The sequence below is a fragment of the Pseudophryne corroboree genome, chromosome 4, assembly GCF_028390025.1.
Source record: "Pseudophryne corroboree isolate aPseCor3 chromosome 4, aPseCor3.hap2, whole genome shotgun sequence".
NCBI lineage: Eukaryota > Metazoa > Chordata > Amphibia > Anura > Myobatrachidae > Pseudophryne > Pseudophryne corroboree.
Window position 1 is genome coordinate 666,346,579 of NC_086447.1, and position 26,838 is coordinate 666,373,416.

General features: G+C 44.3%; 1 long non-coding RNA gene across 1 annotated transcript in view; it reads right to left on the reverse strand.

Moving 5' to 3' along the window:
- Positions 1 to 24,949: 24,949 nt before the first annotated feature.
- The window catches only part of LOC134911685 (uncharacterized), a 248,482-nt gene continuing 246,593 nt past the window's right edge, over positions 24,950 to 26,838 (reverse strand). Inside the window, exon 4 of the long non-coding RNA XR_010176764.1 lies at positions 24,950 to 25,600. This is a non-coding gene — a long non-coding RNA (uncharacterized LOC134911685). The remainder of the gene's footprint in view (positions 25,601 to 26,838) is intronic.

The window sequence follows — 26,838 nt, forward strand, 5'->3', positions numbered from 1 at the left end:
TATACTGCTGGTCACCAAAATGCTGCACTGTCCTACTATATACTGCTCACAATAATGAAGCACAGAGATGGTATACTTGACACAGAGCTGTAAGAAACAGCAATGGCCTACTGTACTGTACTATATGTATACTGCTGGTCACCAAAATGCTGCACTGTCCTACTATATACTGCTCACAATAATGAAGCACATAGATGGTATACTTGACACAGAGCTGCAAGATACAGCAATGACCTACTGTACTGTACTATATGTATACTGCTGGTCACCAAAATGCTGCACTGTCCGACTATATACTGCTCACAATAATGAAGCACAGAGATGGTATACTTGACACAGAGCTGCAAGATACAGCAATGGCCTACTGTACTATACTATATATATATATACTGCTGGTCATCAAAATGCTGCACTGTCCGACTATATACTGCTCATAATAATGCAGCACAGAGATGGTATACTTGACACAGAGCTGCAAGATACAGCAATGACCTACTGTACTGTACTATATGTATACTGCTGGTCACCAAAATGCTGCACTGTCCTACTATATACTGCTCACAATAATGAAGCACAGAGATGGTATACTTGACACAGAGCTGTAAGAAACAGCAATGGCCTACTGTACTGTACTATATATGTATACTGCTGGTCACCAAAATGCTGCACTGTCCTACTATATACTGCTCACAATAATGCAGCACAGAGATGGTATACTTGACACAGAGCTGCAAGATACAGCAATGACCTACTGTACTGTACTATATATGTATACTGCTGGTCATCAAAATGCTGCACTGTCCTACTATATACTGCTCACATTAATGCAGCACAGAGATGGTATACTTGACAAAGAGCTGCAAGATACAGCAATGGCCTACTGTACTGTACAATATGTATACTGCTGGTCACCAAAATGCTGCACTGTCCTACTATATACTGCTCACAATAATGCAGCACAGAGATAGTATACTTGACACAGAGCTGCAAGATACAGCAATGGCCTACTGTACTGTACTATATATGTATACTGCTGGTCACCAAAATGCTGCACTGTCCTACAATATATTGCTCACAATAATGCAGCACAGAGATGGTATACTTGACACAGAGATGCAAGATACAGCAATGGCCTACTGTACTGTACTATATGTATACTGCTGGTCACCAAAATGCTGCACTGTCCTACTATATACTGCTCACAATAATGCAGCACAGAGATGGTATACTTGACACAGAGCTGCAAGATACAGCAATGGCCTACTGTACTGTACTATATGTATACTGCTGGTCACCAAAATGCTACACTCTCCTACTATATACTGCTCACAATAATGCAGCACAGAGATGGTATACTTGACACAGAGCTGCAAGATACAGCAATGGCCTACTGTACTGTACTATATGTATACTGCTGGTCACCAAAATGCAGCACACTAAGCACAGATATTTGCAGCACACTGAGCACAGATATTTGCAGCACGCTGAGCACAGATTACGGAGCTTTTCAGGGAGAGAACGCAGCCACGTCCTCTCCGTTCAATCTCCAATGCACGAGTGAAAATGACGGCGACGCGCTGCTCTTTATATAGAATACGAATCTCGCGAGAATCCGACAGCGTGATGATGACGTTCGGGCGCGTTCGGGTTAACCGAGCAAGGCGGGAAGATCCGAGGCTGCCTCAGTACCGTGTAAAATAGGTGAAGTTCGGGGGGTTCGGATCTCGGAGAACCGAACCCGCTCATCTCTAGTGGTAATCAGTGGTAATGGCGGTGGAGGCCGTGGAGGGCAGGAGACACCATTCTTTAAAACAAGTGAGATGAACTGTAAAGCTGCCATGACAGCGCTGCCGGGATCACAGAGAAGAGACTTGAGGCAATGATATACAGCGCGCTGCCCGCAGACAGCACAGGTGAAATCCAGGCTTGGAATGCTGGGCCAGTCTCAGGAGACACTTAGAAGGTAAATAGTGATGGCTAATTACCCGGATCGTGACATGTACCTTGCAAAGGAATTGAGCATTGGGTACACATAAGGGACCTCTGTGAGGAAGGTGTAAACCTAGCCTTGCATAAAGTACACACAGACTTATTTGCAGACATGCTTGAGTAGAAAACACACAGACTAGAATGAAAACACAGTGCAGTATTAGTGAGATATGCACACTAACCCAGACTACCCTGAATGGAGTGACACGGAGAGAACTTAAAACCAGCACACTAAACCACAGACTGAGCAGCACCCCACTGAGTGTCCCTTAAGTGTAATTTTCCACACAGCAGTAGAACCGCTGATTATGAGCTCCCTCTTCACTATAACCCCTATTACCAGTTACAATGGTGATTCAGTGGGTCCTAGAGGAGCAGTCTCCATGTGCAGCCTGTTCATCATCATCATCAGCAGCAGCAGGAAATGGCGCCGATTGGCTTCTTGTCCCGCTCTCTGGGAAGCCTTGTCCCCATAATGGTACGTGGTCCCTGCATTATTTTTATACTGGCATTCTCCATAAAAGTGTGAAAACGAGAGTACACGGCTCCCGTTCACCCTGCTGCCAGTCTGGGTACTCAGTGTGCACCGCGGCCCAGAGCCAGGTGAACACTGTCACTTCATGCCGCCAATATGCACCGGGGACCCACTAACCGGGACCCGGGTGTAACACTCACTGCACCGCGTCGACTTCAGCATCTGTTAAGGGGTGGTGGCATGCTGTCGGCGTGGGCTCACAACCTGGGGATGTGAGAAACAGCGCCTCAGGAGCTCAGTGTCCTGTCAGCTGGGATTACGAACCATTAACTCTTAGGAAGTTGGTTCGGTCCCCCCTTAAATCCCACGATGCAGGCAGACTGGTTGCCAACCAGTGTGCCTGAAAATAATAAACTAAAAGAAATTTCTGAAGAAAACTCTCTGGAGATCAACAGAATGCACCCAGCTCCTTGGGCACATTTTCTAAACTGAGTCTGCTAAGAAGGGCATAGAGGGGAGGAGCCAGCACACACTATTGATTTCTTAAAGTGCCAGGCTCCAGTGGACCCGATCTACACCCCATGGTAATATACTATTCCCCAGTATCCACTAGGACTTTAGAGAAAATATACAGTAGCAGATCTGCTTAACCCAATAATCCACTCCAACTGTTTCCTTATTAAATCAGTTAATCTGTTGGTGAAAGGAAATGAGATTGACATACAGTATAGAACATGGAAAGACCTGCATGTAAACTATTTGTTGGAGCAAGGCACAGGCTTATTAAGCTTAGTGAGAAACCCAGCCCTACACAGAAATTGTAGTATGCAGGGCCATAACGAGGGACGTCATCAAGTGCTGCCAACCAGGGCACAAGGCTGTGGTAGGTGGAATGGTCACTGCCCCAACTTAGCCCCCAACTGTACATAAGAGGTAGTCCAACAGCCTTTTTCACTTCCCCGCTACATAGAAAGGCACAGCAAGCATCCTAAGGTACCCATCTTCCTAATTTCACTGCTTCTCCAGCACTTGTGATGATGTCACATGCACCAGGGACTGTCACTTCAAAGTGTAATACTTATAAATTGCTGGACCAGGATTTGACTATCATTGTCTACCAGCCATTAACATTTATTGTCCTACACTAGCCTTAAACTAACCAAAAATTAGTACACTGGGTATTTACTGTCTTATACAAAGTTTTAAATTCATTTCTTTAGTGTGAACTAGTTCTAATATGTATTTCATGTGCCTATTAATCTGTCCTGTAAACTGGTACAGAGTTTGGGTATTTGACATACTACAATAGACATGGGATGGAGAGAAGTGAAATTGTGGGGTGTAATTCGAGTTGTTTGCCAGAACAGGTCATTTTATAGAGGTGCAAAGCTCCATGGAAGACCAATCCTTTTCTTCCTACCTCCACAGGTCTGGCCTCCTGAGATTGCCCCTCCTATCACCCCTCCTCCTGCTGCTGTTAAACAAACAAAATAGTGCTTGTAGTAGGTATATTTGATTAGAATTGGGTAACAATAGCTTTTTAGGGGCATATTTATTAAACAATATTTACATTATCGGGAGGCACCTACAAATATTAAGGATTCCTCAGATGTACAATGGAGGGACCGCAGCAGGTATCTCTGACATACAGTATGCAGTGTGCCAGTGGTCCTTCCATTTCTGACTGCTAACGCTATTAGCAGATGATGTTAGCCTATAGTAGCCTATTATTTTTTCAAAAGCTAAGCAAGGACACAAAGTAATAAGATAAGGCGGATAACGCTCCATTTCTAGCTCTTTGCCAGGAGGTTTTCAGGACTCACAGAGAGTATGGTTCTTTGATGTAAAATTTCAAGTACCTTACTATAAATTTTTAGGTAACTTTCACAGGTGGTGGTGAAAGCTAAGTATGCATAATTACTAATACTCATCATGTTCTCACTAGTCACAAGTTTAAGGTGGGTTTACAAAGTTGACATCACACATCTTTGTCATCACAATTATGGTATTTGTTTGTTCCCATTGTATTTGAGAACAGTGGTGGGATTCTACACTTCAAACTCCAATCAAGACATTTATAGTATTTTGTCTCTGGAGCTTCTATAATATAAAAATTGAAATATGTTTCCAAAAACGAGTTTTATGGTAAGAACTTACCTTTGTTAAAACTCTTTCTGCGAGGTACACTGGGCTCCACAAGGAAAGACATAGGGGTGTAGAGTAGGATCTTGATCCGAGGCACCAACAGGCTCAAAAGCTTTGACTGTTCCCAGAATGCATAGCGCTGCCTCCTCTATAACCCCGCCTCCCTGCACAGGAGCTCAGTTTTTAGTTAACCAGCACAATGCAGTAGCAGGAAAAGAGACGACAACGGTTAGGAGCCATATACACCACACTCTCATGACAGGAGAAGTGTCAGCGGCTAATGCCATACCAACCCAAAGAAGCTAAGTGCGTCAGGGTGGGCGCCTTGTGGAGCCCAGTGTACCTCGCAGAAAGAGGTTTAACAAAGGTAAGTTCTTACCATAAAACTCGTTTTCTGCTGCGGGGTACACTGGGCTCCACAAGGAAAGACATAGGGGATGTCCTAAAGCAGTTCCTTATGGTAGGGGACGCACTGTAGCGGGCACAAGAACCCGGCGTCCAAAGGAAGCATCCTGGGATGCGGCAGTATCGAAGGCATAGAACCTTATGAACGTGTTCACAGAGGACCACATAGCCGCCTTGCACAATTGTTCAAGGGTCGCACCACGGTGGGCCGCCCAAGAAGGTCCAACAGACCGAGTAGAATGGGCCGTAATGTGAGCAGGAGCTGATAGACCAGCCCTCACATAAGCATGTGCAATCACCATTCTAATCCATCTGGCCAAAGTTTGCTTGTGAGCAGGCCAGCCCCGTTTGTGAAATCCAAACAGCACAAAGAGTGAATCAGATTTCCTAATAGAAGCAGTTCTCTTCACATAGATACGGAGAGCCCGTACCACATCCAAAGACTGCTCTTTGGGAGACAGATCAGGAGAAATAAGTGCCGGAACCACAATCTCCTGGTTAAGGTGGAACGAAGAAACCACCTTAGGTAAATATCCGGGACGAGTCCTAAGAACCGCCCGGTCACGGTGAAATATCAGATATGGGGAACTACAAGACAAGGCACCCAAATCCGACACTCTTCTAGCTGAAGCAATAGCCAGCAGAAACACCACCTTAAGGAAAAGCCACTTAAGAAAAGCTGAACCAAGAGGTTCAAACGTAGACTCTTGTAATGCCTCCAAAACCACCGACAAGTCCCAAGGAGTCACAGGCGGGACATAGGGAGGTTGGATACGCAACACGCCCTGAGTAAAGGTATGCACATCAGGTAAGGTCGCAATCTTTCTCTGAAACCACACCGACAAGGCAGATATTTGAACCTTGAGGGAGGCCATATGCAGGCCTAAGTCCAGGCCCTGCTGAAGAAAGGCCAACAACTTGGCTATACTAAACTTGGAAGCATCATAACGGTTAGATGCGCACCAAACAAAGTAAGAATGCCAGACCCTATAGTAAATCTGAGCAGAAGCCGGTTTCCGGGCCCGCAACATAGTTTGAATGACCGCCTCAGAAAACCCTTTAGCCCTCAAGACGGAAGCTTCAAGAGCCACGCTGTCAAAGACAGCCGGGCTAGGTCCTGGTAGACACAGGGGCCCTGAACGAGGAGGTCTGGGCGTTGTGGAAGTAGAATTGGCGATAGGCCTTGCAGGTCTGAGAACCAGTGCTGTCTGGGCCACGCTGGAGCTATGAGAAGCAGAATTCCTCTTTCTTGCTTGAACTTCCGAATTATCCTGGGCAGGAGTGACACCGGAGGGAACACGTACGGCAGCCGAAACCTCCACTGCACCATCAGCGCATCCACGAATGCTGCTTGAGGATCCCTTGTCCTTGCTCCGAAGACCGGAACCTTGTGATTGTGTCGAGACGCCATCAGATCTACGTCTGGAAGGCCCCACTTTTCCACTAGGAGTTGAAACACTTCTGGATGGAGGCCCCACTCTCCGGCGTGTACGTCCTGACAACTGAGAAAGTCCGCTTCCCAATTCAGCACTCCCGGAATGAATATTGCCGATATGGCCGGTAAATGGCGTTCCGCCCAATGTAGAATCCGTGACACTTCCTTCATTGCCAAACGGCTTCAAGTGCCGCCTTGATGATTTATGTAAGCCACTGTGGTGGTGTTGTCCGACTGTACTTGAACAGGACGGTTCTGAATTAAATGATGGGCCAGGTTCAACGCATTGAAGACCACCCGCAATTCCAGAATGTTGATCGAGAGGAGAGATTCCTCCTTGGTCCACCGACCCTGAAGGGAGTGTTGCTCCAGCACTGTGCCCCAACCTCTTAGACTGGCATCTGTCGTCAACAGGACCCAGTCGGATATCCAGAAGGGACGGCCCCTGCACAATCGTTGGTCCTGGAGCCACCAGTGCAGCGACAGACGGACCTCCGGAGTCAATGAGATCATGTGAGACCTGATCCGGTGAGGCAGGCCGCCCCACTTGGCTAGAATCAGCCACTGGAGGGGGCAAGAATGGAATTGAGCATGCTCCACCATGTCGAATGCTGACACCATGAGGCCCAGCACCTGCATCGCCGAATGTATCGACACTTGCGGATGAGAAAGGAAGCAATGAATCCTGTCCTGAAGCTTCAGGACTTTCTCCTGAGACAAGAACAACCGCTGGTTGTGAGTGTCGAATAGCTCTCCCAGGTGCACCATGCTCTGAGCAGGGACCAGGGAGGATTTCTTCCAGTTGATGAGCCACCCGTGGGCTTGTAGAAACCGGACAGTCATATCCAGGTGATTTAGGAGAAGTTCTGGGGAATTTGCTAGGATTAACAAGTCGTCCCGATACGGCAGTATCCTGACCCCTTGACGGCGGAGTACAGCCGTCATCACCGCCATAACTTTGGTGAAAATTCGCGGAGCCGTAGTTAAACCAAAAGGTAACGCCCAAAACTGGTAATGGAGGTTGCCAATCGCAATCCTTAGGTATTGCTGATGCGACACTGCTATAGGAATATGCAGGTAAGCATCCTGTATGTCCAGGGAGACCATGTAGTCCCCAGGTTCCAACGCCAGAACTATAGAGCGAAGGGTTTCCATACGGAACTTGGAAATTTTCACAAACCTGTTCAATGCCTTGAGGTTGAGAATGGGCCGGGAGGACCCATTCGGTTTCGGTACCAGAAACAGCGGAGAATAGTACACCCGGCCCCTCTGAGCAAGAGGCACCTGTACTACGACTCCTTTATCCAGGAGGGTTTGTACCACCGAATGTAGAGTGTTTGCCTTTGTCTGGTCCAGCAAAATCGATGAGGGGGTCGGTTTTTGAAGGCTATGGCATAACCTCGAGTGACAACTTCCCGTATCCAGGCATCTGAAGTGGTCTTCAACCATTCCTGGGTATACCCTAGAAGCCAGCCCCCCACCCTGGGAGGCAGGCTTATCAGTCTTGGAAGCTGTTTGACGGGCAGCCCAGGCTCTTTTGGGCTTCGGCTTACAAGGTTTGGAAGTGCGGGCCTGCTTGTTGTATGCCTGACCTTTTGCTTTACCTGAAGGACGAAAGGGGCGAAAGGAAGTACCTTTAGCCTTCGACACAGAAGGAGCGGTACTTGGCAGACATGCAGTTTTGGCAGTAGCCAAATCAGCCACTATCTTTTTTAAGTCCTCCCCAAACAGAATATCTCCCTTGAAAGGGAGTACCTCCAGGGTTTTTCTAGAGTCCAGATCCACAGACCAGGATCTCAGCCACAATATCCAGCGAGCCAGGACTGATGTAGTATAGGCCTTGGCTGCTAGGATACCGGCATCAGAAGCCGCCTCTTTAATATAGTGAGAAGCTGTGACAATATATGACAAGCATTGTCTAGCATGGTCAGAAGAGATTTCAGCTTCTAACTCCAAGGCACATGCTTCAATAGCCTCTGCAGCCCATGTTGCTGCAATAGTGGGCCTTTGTGCAGCACCTGTGAGGGTGTAAATCGCTTTCAGACAACCCTCCACACGTTTATCCGTAGGCTCTTTTAGAGACGTGACGGTAGTGACAGGTAGAGCCGAGGAAACCACCATCCTAGCCACATGTGAGTCTACTGGAGGAGGCGTTTCCCAATTTTTAGACAGCTCTGGCGCGAGGGGATAGCGAGACAGCATCTTCTTTTGAGGCACAAAAGTCTTTCCCGGGTTTTCCCAGGGTTCCTGACGTATATACACTAGGTGGTCAGAGTGAGGTAAAACTTGTTTAACCACCTTCTGACGCTTGAACCTATCTAGTTTCTTAGGAGGGGCGGATGGCTCGGGATCATCCGTAATCTGTAAAATTAACTTAATAGCCTCCAAAAGATCAGGAACATCCACATGTGAACTACCCTCCCCATCAGTCGTATCTGAGTCAGAACCTGTGGGGTCAGTGTAAGCGCCATCTTCATCAGACGAGGTGTCAGTGACAGCAGTGGATTGTGAGGAGATAAGAGCTCGCTTAGAGGACCCCTTGGTCTTAGGTGAGCGAGGATCTGACTTTTTAGTAGTCAAGGACTGGTTCAACTTCTTCAATTGAGCAGATAAATTGTCCGCCCAAGGCGGGTTAGCTGCGGGGACCACATACTGTTGCACCGGCATAGGAGGTCCCATAAGGGGTGTTAGTTTAGTAACTAGCGTGTGTAGAAGCGTGGAGAAAGTAGCCCACGGTGGGTCATTATGTACCCCCGTTGCCACAGTCCCACTGGGGGGCAAGGAGTCTCCAGAACCAGAGCCCACAGCTGCTACAGTCTCCTCATATGAGTCTGTGGCTTCAGCAACACTGGCAGTGTGTTCAGCCCCAGAACCGTTACCTTCAGAAGCAGACATGATATAACCTGCAGTATCAGGTAACACAGTACAATTGGCAGCAGCACAATACCTCATACCCAAACCCCTGCGCAGTGTAGTCAGCACAAACAGAGATACAGGAGAGATATGGTGACTAAAATCACAGAGAAAAATACGTATTAGAGTACATCTTGTGAAAAACCTATATAATTATAAAACCTGACGCACCAAGCCCCCTCAGGTTATAGAATATAGGGATAGCAAGTTGAGTTAGAGACACGAAATGGAAACCACTCAGCAAGCTAATGCACACACATATAGTCACATGTAAACAATGCAGAGGTTATTACTAACAATAATACTGCACTGGACCAGCTTATATAGCTATATAGTCAATAGATATAACACTGCACAGTAAGAACTGGATGTATATCACAGGGTACTTGTACCAGAGAACCCTGACTAAATGCACTCTTTCTTAACTAACACTGTCTAATTGACATGTAGAATACTTAAGTGTCATGTAAAGTCACAGCACTGACAACCAGCCGGCTTTACACAGGAGGATTTGCCCAAGCAGTCCCAGGAACAGTGTAGCTGAGAGAAATGGCGCCCAAACACTGACAGGGAGTGAGGGAGAAACAGATATGCAGCTCCAGGGCGGGAACATTTGCTGGAAATGGCGCCCTGGGGCTGGGGGAGGGGCTCCAGGTCTAAGCCATATCCCCCTACTGGCAAAACCACAGGGTACTGTGGGCTACTAGTAAAACGGTTTTAAGGGAAAACCTGACCTGCACCCATGCCCTGGTGATCTAGTGGGATCGCCTGTACTGCCACAGTGTCCACCGCCAGGGCGCGCGGCCCGCCTCCCACTGACCGTGCCGGATCGCTATAAAGTACGGGTCCCGCGAACGGGACCCACTCACCACCTCCCGAAGCGCGGCCACGCGATCCTGGAGAGCCCCCGTCGTGTGTGCATGACTTTAGAAGAAAACCGGAGCCTCCTGCTGTAGTTACCCGGCAACCAGGGCTCGGGAGTGTACAGCGCCGCTGGGGAGAGATGGAGCTGCAGCAGTGAATGTCACTAGACATGTACACACTGCTGCAGCCCTTGAAGTTTTCACTTTTCTTCTCAAAAAGCTCTTCTTATGGCTGCCCAGAGCAGCCCCTCTGTTACGTGCCTGCTATCTGCGGCACCAACTACAAAACTGGGCTCCTGTGCAGGGAGGCGGGGTTATAGAGGAGGCGGCGCTATGCATTCTGGGAACAGTCAAAGCTTTTGAGCCTGTTGGTGCCTCGGATCAAGATCCTACTCTACACCCCTATGTCTTTCCTTGTGTAGCCCAGTGTACCCCGCAGCAGAAATTATGGTTACAAATGTTTTGACAATGTTGCACCAGGAGATTGAACTGCATATGCTAGAGATCCTTACACTGTATTTACGTTGGATTATAGTCCATTTTAAGGCCAATCTCTGGCCTACAGTGTTTGCATTTTAGTGGCTCTATACTGTAGGCATTGTCTGCAAGTGTCTACAGTACGTCACGGTCACTGCTCTCCTTGCCCATTACTTGTGTGTGGAGCAGGAACTCCTTGCAGGTGAAGCATGCAGCCCTCGTGCTTGTAACTGAATAAAGCCTGGGAGCAAACTCAATGCGGACTGGCTTTCTGGAAAGATTATGTATATTAGGGAATATAGATTGTAAACTCTATCTATATTCCCTACAACATGTACACGCACACACATTCATGCTGGGGTTAATTTTTGTTGGGAGCCAAATAACCTACCAGTATATTTTTGGATTGTGGGAGGCCCTGTCACAAAAATGAAACAAATATTTTGAGAGTGTATATAAAAAGGCTGGCCTTAATGAAAATTCGCTGAAAAATATATGTGTCATAACCAACACTTCACATGTTTACAATTATGTCACATGTAACGAGTGGCGGCTGGGAACCTTGGGTTGCAGCGCAGTCCAAATCTAAAAGAGAGGAGCACCAACCACTGTAAACCCAAACGCTGCCCAACATCGCCAGCAAGCAGTCATGCGGGAACTGAGGACCGTGCAGCACCGCAGTGGCGAATAAGCCCATCCCCCAGTCACTGGTGTCAGACAGCTTCCATAAGATAGCTGATTATCTGCCCGCCCCCCTGACTTCTCTGACACATGAATCTGCATGTAACATATTGAAGAGACACAAAGGTAATCCAAGAGAAAAACAATGGTTATTCCTTTAAATTATGTTTTCTGAGGGGAAAAAAGAAAGCATTTTGCAAATATTAGCTAAAAAGCATAATAATTACCATTATTGTAGCAGCAAGATAAGATGACAATGATATTAGTTAAAAATTAATGTTTGTGGATAACTGCCTTGCTAGCAAGACACACACATGCACAAAAATCGTGCAAACAAAAGAAACACCATTAGTATACCTGTTGGAAAGCTTTCACTGTTGAAAGTGCCACAAAAAAGTGTAACCTCAGTCAGTTGATACTGATATGCTAAATAAAGAAAGTGTTGTCCGCTCTGCCGATAATTCAACAGTCATCCAATGGGAATCGATGAGGTCATGTCGCCGTCTGTCATTATCATGGTGTATTTGTACCTGCCTGAAGTTTGAATAAATTGTATATCTTTTGTCATACAGCTACTAATCTGTTTTGTGCATGGTGTTCACTTCTTTACAGTCGCATTAAGGGACACACAGTTAAATTAAAAATCTTGATGTACTGTATAAATCATTAATGAAAAATACAGGATGTTGAACAGATTTATTCTAATACATGCTTACCAATAGGTTTCCAGTTGGAGAAATGTGCCGATTGAAACATAGAGAATGACATGACAGGAAATCCAGCAATACAGATAATAATCTGGAATGCTTTATAAACCTCTCACTCATATGGAAAAGCCAGATTTAAATTACCCTGTAGTATCAATCTTCCGAGATTTTAAATTAAAAGAAAAAAAACTATGCCTTTCAGCACTGGATTATGCGGCTACATATGATGACAGCCTCTACATAATAATTTCTTGGCAACAGGACAGAGCTGTCAAATTGGGATTGTCCTATTGCAATTAGCACATTTGGGAGGTATGACAGAGTGCAAGTGGTTTAAGTGGTAAGTTGAAATGATACTCTTATTTACAGATGTGTCCTCATGCAACTAAATAAGGTGTTAGCATGCATAAAACGGGGAACTGAGTCAAGGGATGAGAGTGTAATCATGCCATTGTTCAAATCATTGGTATGGCGGCACCACTCCACAAGAAAGACATCTTGGAACTTGAAAGGGTTCAGAGGCGAGCCACCAAATTGATTGAGGGGTTAGAGGCTCTAGATTATGAGGACAGACTTTACTAGGGTAGATGCTCACACTCGAAAAGAGGCAGCTAAGAGGAGACATTATCAATATTTACAAATATATAAAGGGACAATACAAGGATCTATCAGGAGATTTGTTTATTGAAAAATCTCTACACAGGACATGTGGACACCCTCTGAGGTTAGAAGAGAGAACATTTTATACCCAACGAAGGAAAGTGTTCTTCACAGTAACGGCAGTAAGGATTTGTAATTCCCTGCCTGAGAAGGTAGTAATGGTGGACTCAATCAATATGTTTAAAAATGGATTAGATAAATTCCTAACTGAAAGAAATCTCCAAGGATATAGCATTGAAAGTGAGTGTATTCTAGAAAAAAACATGAATTATAGTTGTTAAAATTAAAAACAGTTCCAGGTGGGACTTTATTTGTGTCAATGGTAGGGGAGTTTGGATTGTTGGTGATGGGTTTGGCAATTGGGCTTCCATTCTAGGCCTGTTAAGTAAAATTGGCAAAAGGAGATACTGTGAGTAGGGGTGTGGATCATAGGGTCGACCACACTTAGGTCGACAGTGTCTAGGTCGACCACTATTGGTTGACAGTAACTACATCGACACCTGAAATAGGTCGACACAAGCATTAGGTCAACATGAACAAGGTCAACATGACAAAATGTCGACATGAGTTTTTTAAATAGTGCCGTTTTCTTTGTAGAGTGACCGGGAACCCCAGTTAGTGCACCGTGTCCCTTCACATGACTCGCTTCGCTCGCCATGCTTCACGCATGGTGTCTCGCTGCGGTAGGCACAGGTTACCGTTCCCAATTGTAGTCCACGTGGATCGTAAAGTATGAAAAAGTAAAAAAAAATGAAAAAATTTAAAAACTCATGTCGACCTTTTGTCATGTCGACCTAGAAACCATGTTGACCTAATGCATGTCAACCAATAGTGGTCAACCTAATGCATGTTGACCTAAGTGTGACTTCTTTCAGTTGGAGTACCGCAAGGCTCAGTCTTGGGTCCTCTGCTTTTCTCTATCTATACCTAATCTCTTGGTAAACTAATCAGCTCTTTTGGATTTCAGTATCATCTGTGCACAGATGATACTCAAATCTACCTATCCTCTCCTGATTTGTCCCTATCTGTACTGGCCCGTGTCACTAAATGCCTTTCTGCCATTTCATCCTGGATGACATCTCGCCACCTCAAACTTAATATTTCAAAAACAGAGTTAATTATATTTCCACCGCCCAATAGTAGGTACCAACCAGATATCTCTATCACTGTTGAAAACTCGACAATCTACCCTACCCCACAAGCTCGCTGCCTAGGTGTCATCCTTGACTCTGATCTGTCCTTTGTTCGCCACATTCAATCTGTCTCAAGATCATGTTACATGCATCTCAAAAACATATCCAAAATACGACCATATCTTACACAAGACACTGCTAAAACTCTAATCCATGCTCTCATTATCTCCCGAATTGATTATTGCAACAGAAACCTAACTGGTCTTCCCAAAAGGAGACTCTCACCACTACAATCCATTCTGAATGCAGCTGCGAGGCTAATCTTCCTCGCTAGATGTTCATCTCTGCAGATCCACTCTGTCAGTCCCTCCATTGGTTACCTGTATTCTACCGTATTCAACATAAAATACTTTTACTCACACACAAGGCCATTAAGCAAACTACACCAACGTACATCACTTTGCTTATCTCAAAATATCTCCCAACCCGACCTCTTTGCTCTTCACAAGACCTGCGTCTCTCATCCACACTCATTACTCGCTCCCACTCACGATTGCAGGACTTTCATCGGGCTGCACCCACTCTGTGGAATGCCCTACCATGCACAATAAGACTCTCCTCTAGTCTCCAAACCTTCAAGCGTTCCCTGAAAACTCACCTCTTTAGGCAAGCATATCAAATTCCAGAACCGCCAACATAACTTTCATAATCCTTCCTATCAAATTGCATCCACTCTGCACAGTCCACACATATCCTCATATGTCTTCTCATTCTTCACTTTCCCGTCCTCTCGGCCCGGTTCATCATTGCTGTATGACCATATCATACAGCCCACCAAGAACCTTTGCAATCTGGCGGACAACTATGCACCTATCCTTGTGTATCCATGCCTATTTCCCTATAGATTGTAAGCTTGCGAGCAGGGCCTTCCTACCTCTATGACTGTTTGTTATTACCCAGTTTTGTTATATCATTCTTATTTCCAATTGTAAAGCGCAATGGAATTTGCTGCGCTATATAAGAAACTGTTAATAAATAAATAAAGTGTGGTCGACTTAGAGACCGGATACCTGTGAGTAGGGCTGTTCTTTTTTCTTCACCAAACTTTTCTCTTCAAGTCTATACTATAATTATAATAAAAAAGCTTACATATATTGCCCTCTATATAAATCTCATTGTTTTTATTTAAGTTATGATAATTTGAAGTTAATAGTTGTTACTACTTTGCTTAAGTGTAAAATGAAGTCTCCCATCTGGGAGATTAAAGATTCTACTAGTGACAAAGTCCTTGGTGAAGGAATCGCATTGGACGAGGCTTGGAGGACACTGGACTTGGTGCCGTCACGCATTGTTTTCCAGTGAGTTGGAGACCAGGAAGTGTCTCTACAGTATACTGTACCAAGTCAGGAGATCAGAGAGCTGGTACATTCCAGAAGCGCGAGTGGGAATTTAAAGGCTGAGGAGTAGACTACACGTGGATTACTGCTAACCAGCGGTGCAAGTGGGCAGGTACGGGTGGGTACCACGTACCCTTAAGAATTTAGCAGTGGGTACGCCGTACCCACCGCCTCTCCTCGCCGCCGCTCCCTCCCTCCCTCCACTGCTCACCGCCACTGCTGCGAGGGGAGGAGAGCGCAGCATTCGCCAAGGCTGCCGGACCACGAGCTTTGATTGGCTCACGGATCGGTGCTGAATTGAAGGAATACACCTGCACTGCCGCCGGAGAATGAGGGGCAGGAGAGGCGCAGGCTGCGCTCTCCTCCCCTCATACACACACAGGACAGCAGCAGCGGTGAGCAGCAGGGGAAGGGGGTGGGCATGTATACCTGGCACTGATGGCATATCTGGCACTGGGGGGACATGTGTATCTGGCACTGGAGGCATATCTGGCACTTGGGGCATATCTGGCACTGGGGGGACATGTGTATCTGGCACTGGAGGCATATCTGGCACTGGGGGGACATGTGAATCTGGCACTGGGGGCATATTTGGCACTGGGGGCATATCTGGCACTGCTGGGGACATGTGTATCTGACACTGAGGGCATATCTTGCACTGGGGGGACATGTGTATCTGACACTGAGGGCATATCTGGCACTGTGGGGACATGTGTATCTGGCACTGGGGGCATATCTGGCACTGGGGGGACATGTGTATCTGGCAATGGGGGCATATCTGGCATGGGGGGCATGTGTATCTGGCACTGGGGGCATATCTGGCACTGCGGGGACATGGGTATCTGGCACTGGGGGCATATCTGGCACTGTGGGGGCATTACTGTATATGGCACTGGGGGGGCAATGTATATCTGACACAGTGGGAGCATTTGTGTATCTGGCACTGTGAGGCAATGTGTATCTGGCACTCTGGGGGCATTTGTGTATCTGGCACTGTGAGGCAATGTGTATCTAGCACTGTAGGGCAATGTATATCTGGCACTGTGGGGCAACGTGTATCTGGCACTATTGGGGCCATATGTGTATCTGACTGTCCCCCCATATGTATATCACACCCCCATTTTCATTGGCCATGCCCCATGTGGAATTTGGGCGTGCGCACACAGTACCTATAACACATTTTTTCTACTTGCACCACTGCTGCTAACCCTGATGTATGTGAACTTAATATTTAGTATAGTTACTTCCTCTCATTCCTGCCTCCAAGAGTTTGACCGTGGTGCTCCCTAATTCTGGAATTCTCTACCAGTCAGAATCTTCCCCTCTTTACAAAACTTTAAACAAGCTCGCAAGACGCACTTCTTCATCAAACCCAGCTCTCATCCTTATCCTCTGTTACATGTTCACTTCTACCCCATCTGTGTCACCCCTATCTGCCTGCTTATTCCCTTCAGAATGTAAGCTCTCTCAAGCAGGGCCCTCTCCTCTCATGTGCTTTCCCTCTTTTAGACTACGCCCTACAAAAGCACCTTACCCTTGATTTCTGCCACCCTGATAATTATTTCAGTGACCTGCCCCCTGATGTAGCAATGTTCATATACCATGTACTTGTCCTACATTGTCTTGTACTGTAAGTCATTGTTTTCTTGTCTTGCTCATTGTTTATGTAATTTGGTAGAATCTGCAGAACCCGTTATAAAATGAAAGTACATTTTATAACGTACTCACACTGTGCACCCTCCATTCTTCTTTTTGCATGTTTGGAAACACTTTGGCCGTGGATGGGGCTAAGTGGAAAAGGCTGCATTAACATCAGTATTGACTGGAAATTGACTGTATTCAGGTTTCTGACCTATATGATTTAAAACCCCCCAGGGACAAGGCCTGTCCTGTTTCTGCAAAAGAGACTTGGTAGACTTTGGCCTTAGTAAAAGCCGGTTAGGGGTTCCTGGAGGTATGGATTGATAGAGAAATCAGGCTCCATCTTTTGGGCTCATTTCAGGTGTTCTTTATTCAGGCTGAGAACAGGCTAATTAGTAATTGTACCTGGGGGAACAGGCAGGAGGCTTGTTCAGAGACACCGTGATGTACCTACCGTAATGTATACATTTATTGTGAGGGCATTAGACCCTACCACTCTGAGAGAGGGAACCATTATGTTTAGTTTGTGCCCAGACGGGCTAGAATTTATTTTACGTTTTGTGTTTTTATACTGCACAACAAACCTAACCACGGCTAGATTGCACAAAAACCGTGAACTGGTGTGCTTTTTCCTGGCTGCTGTGTGTTAGGTAAGTATAGAACCTCACCACCACTCAAAATATTGTAATGAAAGTCCATATGATAGGTTAGATAGTCCGGACACAAACCTGAAACAGGAACCTCCAAACAGATGCCAGAATCGATGAGAAAGCAGTCTCTGGAACAATCCTGAACAAGTCTACTGGTGTCAGCACCAACACCATTTCGATCCACAAGGATCTTTATCTTGATTCACCAAACAGAGATATAGTTTAAGGAATTCAATTACATGGCCCCTTTTGGATAATCCAAAAAAACTGTGAGGAAGAATTTTGGCTCCAGTACAGACGTTAAGGACTGTATGGGTTGTATAATTTTAATTATATGATTTATTGTATAATCTTTATTGTACATTCTCTGGTGAAATTTCTGTTGTCACCTTTGATCCTTCATTTTCTTTTTCTATTTATTTTCAATACATATATGATTGGGCAGATATTTAGTGTTAGTGGCTGACTTCTTTGTGTACCCAGGATCACCCCGTTCAGTCTATTAATGTCAAATCAATTGTTCAATAGGTCGAATAGACTCGGGATTTAACTGTGAACTTGATCCTCATAGTCTTTATTATACGCCTTATAAGAACTAATCAGGTATGTGCTTCCCTTTATTCAGAGTGATCCTCATGAAATTGTCTTTTTGATTAATCCAAACCCTTGAATTTCTTTATAAACATTATGATAATGTCTTCTTATAGGCTATTGGGTTAGTGAATTGATAGACACACATTAAGACTTGAATGCCCAAGTATTGCTCACCTATGTCTAGTCTATAGATGGGTGCCCCATTTACAGAAAGGTATGTGCCTTCATGAATTATATGTTTATTTTTCTTTCTCTACCTTTACATTTCCTGTATTAGATTTACCATCAGTCTAATTTCCAGTATTTTTTTATTGCATTGTATTGTATGTGGTTCCTCTATTATTGTGATTGTCAAAATGATTGTATGAATTGTCTAAAAAGACTGTATCCTACATTCATAAACATACCCCTGATGAAGTTTCTGTATGAGGCGAAACGTGTCAGGTTTTTTGTCTCTATTGTGACCTCCAAGTTGCAAGATAAAAAGGAAGAGTCATAAAGTTAATTGACCTGAGTACTGAAAATCTGCTGTCAGCATATTTTTATGTATTTTAAATAAATATCTGTATCAATTGGAACCACCTTTTATATTATATATTTTTTTTATATATTCCACCAATAGGTGGTATGGACTGATGGAATCAATAGTCTAAGACCTCAGGGTGCCAATACACTATTGCTGTTTACCTACCATTTTTAAGTTCTTGCTAACAGGGAACTCAGTGTAATATGCCCATCACCACCTTATTGATCTGAACATAGATACAATAGCGCAAAAGAGAGTATTATTTTTATATATATATATATATATCTAAAGTCGTGTCTTGGAAACGGTTTCTGTGTCCGAAATGTCGACCGCTGTAATGGCTTTCGCTGTGTGAGTAATAAACCTCATGTGATTTTTCTGCAAAGACCCTGGTGAGTGCCTCTTGATTTGGGACTTGTAAATATGGATTCTATAAACGGAATGCATTGGAGTTGCACCCTATATATATGTATATATATATATATAGAGAGAGAGAGAGAGAGAGAGAGAGAGAACAGCAGGTGGGTATGCGGCACTCACAGGTCTTCTAAATTACAGCAAAGCCATTGAAAGGATCAGCTGAACACTGTTTTCTCCCAACGCACTCCCGCCCGCCCACTCTGATCCGCCAATGACCGTCGTCTCTTGTCTACCGTGGTCACTACATCCATGCACAAATCCAAGATTTTGCCCGCGCTGCCCCTCTTCACTGGAACAAGCCCCCTTAGTCTATAAGACTCTTCCCGACCTTGCAAAGCTTCAAATGGGCACTGAAAACTCACCTGTTCATCAAAGCCTACCCTTCTGCATTATTAATGAGTATCTAAAAAATAAACTTTTAGAGGAAATGCAATTATGTGCTGCACACATAAGAGGTTATTATTTTAAGATAACCTCATTTTTGATTGTGTAACAGTACATTAGAGTGAGAAGTTCCAAAAGAACATCAATGCTAAAAGAATCTACCCCTTGACGTAGGGGTACCCAGAAAAAAACTGAGCCAATAAGGGTGCCAATACTTGAGAAAGTTTGAGAACCATTGCGCTATTCACATGATATTTTTCACTGATGTCCCTGTGTTATAACATCCCCACTGGGAACACATACAGTATGGCAGGTGCAGTTTGTCCCTCCAAGTTTGGCATCCTATGTGAGCAGTTGAGCATCTCTGTATGGATGGCCTTTCACTGACATGCCACGGATACTTCCATAACATGCCCATATGATGGGCCATCTCTGTGCATGCGCTAAGGTACCTCTCAGGAATGCGCACTACATTTTTAGTACTTACAGTATCAATTTGTGTGATTATAAATGCAACTGTAACCCTGTACAGACATAATCACAATTGTACAGATTATAGGCATGTTAGAGCATCAAACAACCATTGGCCAATTGATCCCTGTATATGTACAGTATGAACTGGTTTTTGTAATATAATGTGATTGAGGACAGGGTATCTGATTGCCTTTTTGTTAGAGATGTACAGCGGGCACTTTTTGGATTTTGTGTTTTTGTTTTGGATCTGGATCTCCGCTCGTGTTTTGGATCTGGATTGGTTTTGCCAAAACCACCCTTTCAGGTTTTGGATCTGGATGATTTTTTTAAAAACATCTAAAATCACAGAATTTGGGGGTAATTTTGATCCTACAGTATTATTAACCTCAATAACATTCATTTCCACTCATTTCCAGTCTATTCTGAATACCTCACAGCTTACAATATTGTTTTTAGGACAAAAGGTGGAACCGAGGTAGCTGGATGACTAAGCTAAGCGACACAAGTGGGCGGCACAAACACCTGGCCCATCTACGAGTAGAACTGCAGTGGCAGACATTATGGCAGTTTTAAAAACTAGGCCCCAAAGAGCACATACAGCACAGATAAGAGGTGCAAGATGGAATTGTCCTTGGGCCCTCCCACCCACCTTTATGTTGTTTAAACAGGACATGCACAGTTTAATAAATCCATTTTTTCAGCGACAGGTGGTCCCCCTGGAAAAAGCTTGCAAGTTCTCCTAATCATAGCTAGCTACAAACATACCACCACCATATTTAATGACTTTACACATTATGAGAAGAGGCAAGAGGAAGAGGACAGTGTCAAGAAGGTGATTAAAAATTAGAGAGGCACACGCAATCAGGAACAACACACAGACTTTCACCTCAACTCCTGTATTGGTGTGGAATGGAAAGGACTTCAACCAAGCAAATATATAATTACCACATTACTGGACAAACTGAAAAGGGGCCAAAGCCTTCATATTTGTACCCCCTTCTCCATGTTCAGGGATTAAGATAATCTCGGATTTAATGCTGGGATGCAAATAAACTGGTGTATATCACAGGATCAAGATTGGATATTTTCCCCTCCACATAGTCTGGAGATGAATTTTGTGAAAATCTCGTGGGTTTCTTTTTTCCATTTTTTATTGCATTTTTATTTACATATTTTGTGTCAGATGCCTTATTTTTGTTTTTCACAGCTCCCAGTTACACGCATGTGAGCATACCTGTGTGTCTTGTTTATATTTTTCATATTTAATTTTTAAATAAAGCAGCCGCTTAGATGTTTTAGCAGCCCCTCCTGAGCCACCACAGCAGCCCCGGATGGGACAAGTTGAGTTCGGGTGGGTTCGGTACAGTACTAAGCAGGACTGTTCAGTGGTTTTTTTTTCTTATTGTGCCCCATGCCCTAATGGAGCTTACTACTCTACAGTCGAAAATCATTTCATACTATCAGTAGGACTGGGGGAGGAAGCAAAGCTAACCTCTGTGCCCACAGCATGCCTCAGCTTGGCAAGCCAGACATCTTCCTGGCTGTAAGCCACCATGAGACTCCATACTGGGCCTTATTCAGTAAGTGTTTGTGCCTCACAGGAGCTCCTGCCCCATCTAGTGCTGCAGTGCAATGGAAAGTTGATGCAATGCAAGATCACTGAAACTCTGTTTTTCTAACACCGCGAGGTCTTGCGATAACCCTACGCAGCCCTTTGGAAGAGAAGATCCCTGTACACCAAATTAGTGATGAGCGGATTCGGTTTTACTCGGTTCTCAAAACCGAATCTTATTGGCTCACTGATGTCACGTGTTTTGGATAGCCAATAAGATTCGGTTTTGAGAACCGAGTAAAACCGAGTAAAACCGAATCCGCTCATCACTACACCAAATGTGCATCTTCTAAATAAATAATCCCAAAATGTGGAACATCAATAATAAATCAAAATTAAGGTTGACTAATTGGAGCCATTCATTTGAAGCATGAAATAATTGAATGAATCTCTCTCTAATGCTCCGGCAGAAAATCTCACTTTTAACTTTCCGGCAGTTGCGCTGGATTATGATTCAGTCTCTTCTGAGTCACACTGACTTTGGTCACAAATGTGGACTCCCCCCACTTTATTAAAAAACACTTTGTCGAATTAGCAATTTCCATTTCCACCTTTGCGGCTATATTTTTACAAATCTGTTTGTGATGTTGAAGCTTGTTTCATATCTGCTCTAGGCTTTAAATTAAACCTAGGAGCAAGTACAGCAGCACCCCTGGAATTATATGGGAGCACCCCTGGACTTATACAGCATAGGCAGAAACCCTGGAGAATTACACAGCACAGCAGACAGTCAACAGCACCCCTGAACTTAAACAGCAGTGGGGCAACACCCCTGAACTGATAGGGCAGAGGGGCAGCACCCCTGGAATGATGTGGCAAAGAAAAGACATGCAAGATGGAATTGTCCTTGAGCCCTCCCACCCATCCTTATGTTGTATAAACAGGACATGCACACTTTAACAAACCAATCATTTCAGTGACAGGGTCTGCCACATGACTGTGGTTGAAATGATTGTTTTGTTTTGGCCCCCACTACAAAAGAAGCAATTAATCTCTTCTTGCACAAACTGGCTCTACGGAGGCAAGATGTCATCCTCATCTTCAGATTCCCACCCCCCTTCAGTGTTTACATCTTCATCCTCACAGAGAAATAATATTCAAACAAACCACATCATTTAGGTGTCAGTGGACTGCTTAAGCTATTACCCAAAGTATCTTAACTTAACAATGACTTATGATGAATGCGTTGCAGGTGATGTATAAGGGAGGATGTTCCTAAGTGGTTAATGTCCTTACCCCTACTTATTATGGATTAACAAAGGCAACATATGGCTTGACACCTTTTGTCTGGATTTGTGGAGAAATAATTCCACACCGAAGAGGTAGCTTTATTGATGTTTTGCCCAGGCATGACAATTGTCTTTTTCATCCCAAGGCCAACAACTGTCTCCACTGGTGCCTTATTCAAACAATCCACATCACCATCAGAATCCTCATCGTCAACATCCTCCTCAGTGCCAGCTACATCCATATCCTCCTCATCCTGGTATACTTCTACAGGAACATCCTTAATCTCAATATAATCAACTGGACTGGCGGTGCTCCTCCCAGCACTTGCAGAGGACATGCAAATGGTGGTAGGAGCCTAATCTTCCCATACAGTATTGTGAAGGTCAGGCCTAGATATCGCAACCGCGGACCGTGCCAGCACCCCTGTATTTTCACAACACCCCTGTAATTTTACAGCATACGAGACAGGGCCAGTGTACATTTATTTTCACAGCACCCCTGTATTTTACAGCATACAGGGCCAGTGTACTTTTATTTTAACAGCAGCACCCCTATATTTTTACAGCATACAGGGCCAGTGTACTTTTATTCTAACAACAGCACCCCTGTATTTTTACAGCATACAGGGCCAGTGTACTTTTATTTTAACAGCAGCACCCCTGTATTTTTACAGCATACAGGGCCAGTTGACTTTTATTTTAACAACAGCACCCTGTATTTTTGCAGCATACAAGACAGGGCCAGTGTACATTTATTTTCACTGCACCCTTGAATTTTTACAGCATAAAAGACAGGTCCAGTGTACATTTATTTTCACTGCAACCCAGATTTTTTACAGCATACAAGACAGGGCCAGTGTACATTTATTTTCACTGCACCCCAGATTTTTTTTACAGCATATAAAACAGGGCTAGTGTACATTTAGTTTCACTGCACCCCAGATTTTTTACAGCATACAAGACAGGGCCAGTGTAGATTTATTTTAACACCAGCACCCCTGAATTTTTTGCAGCATAAAAGACAGGGCCAGTGTACATTTATTTTCACTGCAACCCAGATTTTTTACAGCCAGCACCCCTGTATTTTCACAGCTTACAGGAGGACAGTGCCCCTGCCCCCTGTACAACACAGTGACAGCCAGGACAGCAACACCCATGTATAGCTGCAGCACCCCTAACAGTATATGAAACACCAGTGACAGCCAGTACAGCACCCCTACCAGCACAGGTACACCACAGTGACAGCCATGACAGCAACACCCATGTATAGCTGCAGCACCCCTAACAGTATATGAAACACCAGTGACAGCCAGTACAGCACTCCTAACAGCACAGGGACACCACAATGATAGTAACAGCACCCCTACAGAGCACACACTGACCCCACCCGACGCCACCACGCACAGAGAGACCGAGGTCTGTCTCCCTCACTCTCCAAGTCTGGAGTGAAAATGGCGGTGACGCACGGCTGTTTATATGGAATCCAAAATCCACGAGAATCGTACAGCGGGATGATGATGTTTTGGTTTCTGAGTTTGCAGGAAGTCCCAGCCGGACTCGGAAACTGGATCAGAACGGGATGTTCAGCGGGGTTCAGAGAACTGAACCCGCTCAGCTCTACTTTTTGTTAGGTTATAACTCTGACCCACACAGAACAAGAGAATGATAATTCCACTCAGGAGCCTAGAGGGCTACATTCAGTATGGAATCCTGTCAGCAGGAAATTGCAACTACTTGGGAAGGACATTGGTAAACAAACAGGGCAGCATATAAATTATGTGAGGATGCCCATGTATCTGCTAAAACAGTGGGGGGGTAAACTAACATCTGTCTGACTGAAAAGGTATTAAGACTTCAAACAGGATCAAAAGGACCAAAGCCATATGTTACTTATTTTACCGTAAAATATATATTTCTATGACAGCTATGCATTACTAAAACCATAGAAAAATGCCTGCGATCTGTATGCAGGTCGTGTGTTATTTATGGTTTTGGAAAAATGAAGTATCTAATTGATATGAATTATTGATTTATTATCACAATGTCATATTTAGAATAATTTTATACTGTAAATAATAGAGATTAATGTGATAATATCATATTTCATGTTGCTATCACACAGGGAAAATTATGTACAGTTCATTGTATTTAAGTTACAATTTACATGGGCAGCCCTAGTATGGACCATGATTTAATTAACTGGTCAGCCAGTCAGCAGAGACTTGATTATAATCTTACTCAAGGGAGACAGGTGATAAAAGGTATGTTTTTTTTTTGTTTTATATCAGACTTTGGGGATTAATCTATTTGAGACTACATCTTCATTTCCCAGCTGTGCCGCCTGCCAGAATAGGCTGGATGTCATATTCTGTAAATGTATTCTTTATTTGAAATGGCAACATATTTGTTTATGTAATCTGTAACTCTTTTTCTTTATATCACTTATGTACCTATTAAGCATTGTACTTCTTTTGTAAATAAAGTGTTCCTTTATTAGACTATTACCATATCTGCTCTAGAACCCAGTCTTTGAGGAGGCTATTACATAGCTAAAGTTATACAATAACTATTATCATTTGCTAGAATCAAAGGAGGACCATCTAAGTGCTTGGTAGCCTGTGTCACCGATCCTGCACATTTGTGATAAAATATTTGGGAACCTGTGATGATGGCAATAGGGAGCTGTATGATATCACAGGCAGAGTGCTGGTATATTCATTGTATTGTATTCGGCTCTGCCATCACTACAACAGGACTTGTTGATCTGGGTGATCACTTTCCTGGCGTTATCTGCAACACAGAAAGTTTTTTAAGTATGAATTTTAGGACAGATCTATTTGTAAAAAAATGATATAGGGATAATGTTATATTAGAATTTAGTAAAATGTGAACTTAGCCTTTAAGAGCATTGCCCCATGTATGTTTCTATACAGAAAGTTTGATACAGGTCCATTATTCTCAAAGCACTAATGCTATGGTAATGTGAGATACATATACTGTATATAGTATCATCTACACAAGACTTAAAAATTCATATGTACATCACAGTTTCAAAAGTTCTATTCTAGTGTTATGAAAATTAAAATACATTAACGTTAGGGATGTAAATATTTTCACACCATGGGCGAGAAGCAGCAAAGCTAAAACTGCAGCCAAAACTAGGACAATGAGGCCCACTTTTCTCATATGCACCAAGGTCTGGAATATAAAATATTCCTGAGCTTGGATGCGGTGGGCAATGCCATCTGTAGATGGTGTTGCCCAATAGAAGCCTATTGGCTTCTTTTCACATTTTCCTTTGAGAGGGATCTAATCGGATCCCTCCCAGCACCCTCCGCGGCATGTGTCACTCAAGTATGAGCAGGACTCCTGGGTCCTAAACACGGAAGTCCTATCGCAAAGGATAGCTCTTATCGGGAGAGCTGTCCTTTGCAATTTTCTTCAAGCATATGGGCCCTCATTCCGAGTTGTTCGCTCGTTCTTTTTCATCGCATCGCAGTGAAAATCCGCTTAGTACGCATGCGCAAAGTTCGCACTGCGACTGCGCCAAGTAACTTTACTATGAAGAAAGTATTTTTACTCACGGCTTTTTCTTCGCTCCGGCGATCGTAATGTGATTGACAGGAAATGGGTGTTACTGGGCGGAAACACGGCGTTTCAGGGGCGTGTGGCTGAAAACGCTACCGTTTCCGGAAAAAACGCAGGAGTGGCCGGAGAAACGGTGGGAGTGCCTGGGCGAACGCTGGGTGTGTTTGTGACGTCAACCAGGAACGACAAGCACTGAACTGATCGCACAGGCAGAGTAAGTCTGGAGCTACTCTGAAACTGCTAAGTAGTTAGTAATCGCAATATTGCGAATACATCGGTCGCAATTTTAAGAAGCTAAGATTCACTCCCAGTAGGCGGCGGCTTAGCGTGTGTAACTCTGCTAAATTCGCCTTGCGACCGATCAACTCGGAATGAGGGCCGTGGTGTAAATAAATGCCATTATATTTGCGACGACTGGCAGGATATATCACATACAAAAT